We start from the raw sequence: 5592 nt of genomic DNA on the forward strand, positions 1-5592 counted from the left end.
GATTCAAAAAGTGAAGCCCAGGTTTGAAAAGCAGTCAAGGACTCTGGATGTACTGAGCATGCTATCGCAGCGGCTGTGAACCAACGGAAATAAATGAAAAACAATATGAAAATGTTTTTTATAACGTTTCATAAACTGGGTACGTTATTCCGGGACTCCGGGCTAAATAGGAAAATACGAAACGGCAAGGTTCTTTCGCCCCGGGTTGAAATGGGAAGGAACAAACGGGAAGGTTGAAATGGGAACGGGTTTATACGGGAACGGGCCAAGTGGGAAAGGGCGAAACGGGAAGGTCGTTTTGTGCCGGGTTGAAACGGGACGGAACAAGCGGGAAGGGTGAAATGGGAATGGGTTCAAACGGGAACCTCCCGCATTGCCGCTCGCAGGCATCAGCGGCGACCTTGTGCTACGCTCCTTGCCGCTACCCGTGCTTCCTACTCTGCTTCATTCTTCGAAATTCGCGATGCGGGAGATCGTGTACATCCAGACTGGCCAGTGCGTAAACCAAATCGGCGCAAAGGTAAGACTACTCCATTTTGCAGCCATTTTTGGCGCTCTTGTAGCCTCCGTTGGGGCGGTGTACTGCTAACCCTATACGCCTCGAGCTTCGCGATCGCTGCGCCGCCTGCCGCCGCTTCTCCGCGACGTTGACGGGATTTGCGCTACGTGACTGATAGGGGCTCGTGCAGTGTTTTGGTTCTATTTTGCTTTTTTTCGCCTTTCCGCGCCTTAAAAAAACTTGTTATGGTGACGAATATAGGCAAAGAGTACGTTTAGGTCACTTAAAAAGCAGCTGCGTCTTCGTAGAGTACGCGATCGCCTGCAAGAGCTACCCGGGGACGCGGTTCTGCGCGCTTCGACGCCGCTCTTCCGGGCGTCGGCGACGGCAGCAACATATCACCCATGTCACCTCCAAGACATCAGGCACAAATGAATTCTACTGACGCCTCGTTTAGACATGATACTGGCACAATGAGAGGTGGTTGGCTTCATTTTGCAGTGTGAACAACGAATGCGGCTTCGTTTCGCATATATACGCCGCAGAAAAATATGTTTCGGGGATGTGATTACCCAATCCCGGACAATAACTTATGCCTTTTATAAGAATATAAACCATGCGAAAATGTTAAGTATATTCCAAGCCTGTGCGTCGTTAAATGTGTGCCCACACACGCCATATAGCAAGAACCAAGGAAATGAAACCACAGAAAAATAAATGCTGTTCCAATGCGGAATTTAGAAACATAATAGCTCTAACGGAAATAAAAAAAAACAGTGCAGCTTCTGGCATGCTAAAGACGTTCGTCTAAACTTAAGCCAGGTAGGTTTCACTAGACCAACTATACGCGAAATGCACTGCTATTTCGCGAGAAATCGTTGGGGGGGGGGGGGGAGGGGGGGGAGGGGGACGCCGTGTACAAATGCGGAGCGGAATCAAGCAATGAACGTTTTAGTAACCCCACACATAAATCTCGCGTTCACTTTCCTTTTGTTTTTCTACTTCAACGAAGAGCTGATCGTACGGCGGACGCATTTTTGGAAGTATACAGGGTAGGCTGTTCAACAAGCGATGAAATGTGTTGTTGGAAGAGTGTGGTATGTGATAAGGCCCTCTGATTTCAGTTTCTGGTTTATTCTGCAGGCTCCCTGTGCCATATATATGACGATATTTCGAAGAAGCATTTAGTCGCGGACGCGGATTATATTGTAAGCCCGTCTCCGCGCAGCTCGCAGAGGATATATGTAGCAAATGAAGGTCTGCGGGCGCGCACCTCACGACAAGACGACTCTGTCGTGTGCTGATCCCCGAGTATAATTATGCATTGTCCATCGTACTTTTGTTGAATATTCCCAAAATTAACGCAGACTGGCTTGTAAATGATGGTGATCAATATCTGAGGTATAATATTGGCAAACATAACTGGTGTGCTGTCAGGTATGAGTGCTCCGCTGATTATGTAAGCGTACAAAACCGATTTAAATCGTAGTGTACAGCCGTAGCATGAACATCTGAGGAACCGGTGGTTACGGAGACACGGCTAGTAAATTCAGGTCAGTGTAACTACAATCGGCTCCATCATACGCCGGTTCCGCGACGCTGGTCTGTGACACACACCTGGCGCTTATACAGACCGAAAATACCACACTAAGATCGCGTCGGAAACATTTACACTCTCGTAAACACACTCCGTTTGCGAACAGAGTGACTACTCCACACAAACACGAATTTCAAACGCCCACAAACGGTAAATCTCAGTCGTGAACGTGCCGCAAAAGCAGCGGCGGCACTGGGGAGCGCAGCGCGGACTCCCGCGCCTGCTTTCGAAACGGGCCGCTAGGGGGATTTCAGTGGCGCCCCTACAGGCCGCGCTCGAGGCGTATAACTAAAAGCAAACGCGGGCTTGTGACCACTTCCTTTTTGCGAGCGTGAGCAGTTATTGCTAGCACCGAATGTTGAGTGCGTGTAGTCGCTTCACGGTACCCTACAAGCTAGCGTTTGTTCTGTTCCTACAAGTTCCGAAAGGGAGGCCCCGAGCCACACCAATTAACAAAGCCTGTGCTATGGCCTGGTTCCGACCATTGCTGTAAACGCAGGTTCATGTGTGGGCGTTGTAATTTACGCAATTACTTCTTTTTCCCGTTGTTTCATGTACAGTCGAAAGATTTATGGCAGTAAACACGGGAGCGCGTGCTGCTCCGTACACGCAGAGCGCTCTGCTGAGAGGCTGGCGTGCTCTCGCAGTTCGTGCGCTTGGCGGGCGCACTCCCTGAAAGCGCTTCATCGCGCGGCTGCCTGCTGCGTTAGTTGCGTCACCGAGGATAGCATGTTTCATCACCCCATCGGGCAGCGAAAAGCAAACTTTTCAACGTGTTCGCTGGCGTTCGCGCTTGATAAAAAGCCCCTTATCGGCACTTGCATTCTCTGAAATCGTGTCCTGATATCTAACGTAGATACAGCAGCAGACAACAGCGCAATCGACCGTTGACAGGGAGTGGATCCGCCAAATGTACGAACTACGGAAGTTGGCCGTCCAATCGCTAGACCGCTCTATCTACTGTGCGACACGCGCTCCCGTGTTTACTGTCGTAAAGCTTTCTGTAATGAATGGACCCAGGATTGACGTGACAATCACGAGTCAGTGGCCAGTGCCTGTGCGAGTAAACGTTAGCTCCATTCGATTCAGCCGCGATTGATTGATTGATTGTAGGGTTTTACGCGCCGACGCAACGGAGGCGATGAGGCGCGCCGTAGTGGAGGGCTCCGGATTAATTTTGACCACCTGGGGATCTTTAACGTGCGCCGAAATCTCGTACACACGGGCGTTTTTGCTTTTCGCCTCCATCAGAAAAGCGGCCGCCGCGGCCGGGAATCAAACCCGCGACCTCGTGCTCAGCAGCGCAACGCCTTAGCCACTGAGCCACCGCCGCGGGTCAGCCGCGATTCCCTGCACCGTTGCATGGTGCGCTGCACCAAAGCTCTCGATTCGCCGCTGCAGGAAAGGTGCCGTGCACCGCGTCGTTCCATTGCTTATGGTGCAGAAGCGGTGCCGCCGTGGTGCAGAGAACCGCTGCACATGCTACGGAGGAGGTGCAGCGATTCGGTGCCGTGAGCGTTGGGGCGTTGCGGGTTGACAGGCGGCTACCGGCAGTGCGGCGACCGCGTGAAAATGTCCGTCGAGCTCGAAGATACGCGGGACGAACTTAGCGTCGCCGCTGATGTGTACAACGCAACCCAGATGGCCGTAAACATCCAGTTGTAGAAGACGACATGCGCCACACAACTTTCTCTGCAACGTTGCCGTGCACCCCTTCTGAATCGAATGGAGCGCTTTATGCATGACGCAAGAAGCGCAAGATAGCGCACGGAAGCAAGAACGCGAGACTAAACATATAAGCGTTCAAAAAAAAAAAAAAAAAAGGCACGAGGCTAACGGGAAAATGTCCGCAATAAAGAAAAGAAACGTCCTACGGGGTTTTGTCGCATCCCCGGGGTGTCGACGTCACGTTGCGTGCGGGGTCGCTCGATGACCGGCTCTATGCCACGTCGCATCCAGGCACGGGACGTCGGGCAGGCATCGTCGACCTTGCCGATGAGTCGCGGCTCGAGGGCGTAGCAGCGGGTGTGAGCGGAGGGTTCCACCTCCAGGTGAAAACGGACCCGCGCTCTTTGGCCCAGCACGTCACCAGCTCCAGGCACGGCCAGCCCACGGGTTGTCGTGATCAGCGGCGGACAGCTCACGGACCCAGCAGCGGTTGCGACCCACCCGAACACGATCACAGGGCCCCACTCTCCAGCCCAGCTCGTCACAGTTGTCCACTGATCACCGGCCCGATTCGATTTTTTTCCACGCACTCGTCGCAGCTGCGCGCTCGGTCTCTTCTTCCTCGTCCACCGGCACTTCATCACACTTTCCACTGTACACTCCCTTTTCGCCATCTTTCTGTTGCTTCGCATGCAACAGAAATAATCGTAAGAAACAATCGCAAGAAACAATCGTAAGCCTATGCATCGCCCCGGCGGCTTACTCCGCCACTTCTTTCGGCTTCTGGGCACCGCCGCACTTACTTGCGCCCTCAGTGCGCACCGACGCTTCTGTGCGTCTCCTTTCGTCTGTTCTGTGAGCAGGGCGGCAAGACACGATAGTCTTTCGACGACATTTGTAGCACAGTACGCCGATGCACGGCCAGTTTTATTTTTTTTTTATGCCAGATGCTGTGGTTTTACCCTCTTTGTATTTGGACACCATAAACTTTCATGCTATTTCAAATTGCCTATCTGCGCAATTCGTTTCTGCTCTGCTACCGCCGTAGCGTTCTCTATAGTGCCCCCTCTCCCAAATCTGCTGCCAGTCTGTAACGTGGAATTTCGATTGCAAGGTCTTGAATTCCAATACGGGCCCTGTATGTCTAAGCAAATACTTGCCCTGTATGTCTAAGGCTCGTAATAAAGCTTCGGTTCTACAAGGCCAACGCACGTAGATGTGTGCGGAGGTGCTTCCTTGACCGAAATGCAGTCTTGCTGTCTATTCTTCTGACGTTGCGCCAGCCTGGCGTCTTCCTCGCGAGGCTGCAACTTCGGCACTACGCATAGGTACACATGCCAGCTTCTCGCTGAAAATTATCCGCCGTTATAACATTGCAAAATAAAATCCACGGGGAATTGCTATCCGACGATAGGGGCAGCAAACTCTACAAATACCCACCGGACGAGATTGATCGGTTTCTTTCAAGTCTACCAGTCCATTCCACTTCGGCTACTTATATTTACATCGTTATTCACAACTATTTTCGCGGAGACGTATAATGGTATGCGCACTCCATCAGTTCCTTCCACTTGACTCTTCAAATTTAAACTACGCGGGTTCGATTCCCGGCCGCGGCGGCCGCTTTTCTTCCACTTGACTCTTCAAATTTAGACGACGCGGGTTCGATTCCCGGCCGCGGCGGCCGCTTTTCTGATTGAGGTAAAACTCAAACGCCCGTGTGCACGAGATTTCCGCGCACTTTAAACATCGCCAGGTGATCAAAATTAATCCGTAGCCCTCCACCACGGCGCGCCTCATAGCCTGCGTTGCGTCGGCGCGCTAATCC

General features: G+C 52.1%; 1 protein-coding gene across 1 annotated transcript in view; it reads right to left on the reverse strand.

The window, feature by feature from the left end:
- The window catches only part of LOC144155461 (uncharacterized), a 112907-nt gene extending 108200 nt beyond the window's left edge, over positions 1 to 4707 (reverse strand). Inside the window, exon 1 of the mRNA XM_077686916.1 lies at positions 3971 to 4707. The gene's annotated coding sequence lies outside the window, so the exon portion shown is untranslated. The remainder of the gene's footprint in view (positions 1 to 3970) is intronic.
- Positions 4708 to 5592: the final 885 nt, after the last annotated feature.

This window comes from Haemaphysalis longicornis, unplaced genomic scaffold (genome assembly GCF_048455015.1).
Source record: "Haemaphysalis longicornis isolate Haplotype H1 unplaced genomic scaffold, Haemaphysalis longicornis Haplotype H1 scaffold_1, whole genome shotgun sequence".
Taxonomy (NCBI): Eukaryota; Metazoa; Arthropoda; class Arachnida; order Ixodida; family Ixodidae; genus Haemaphysalis; species Haemaphysalis longicornis.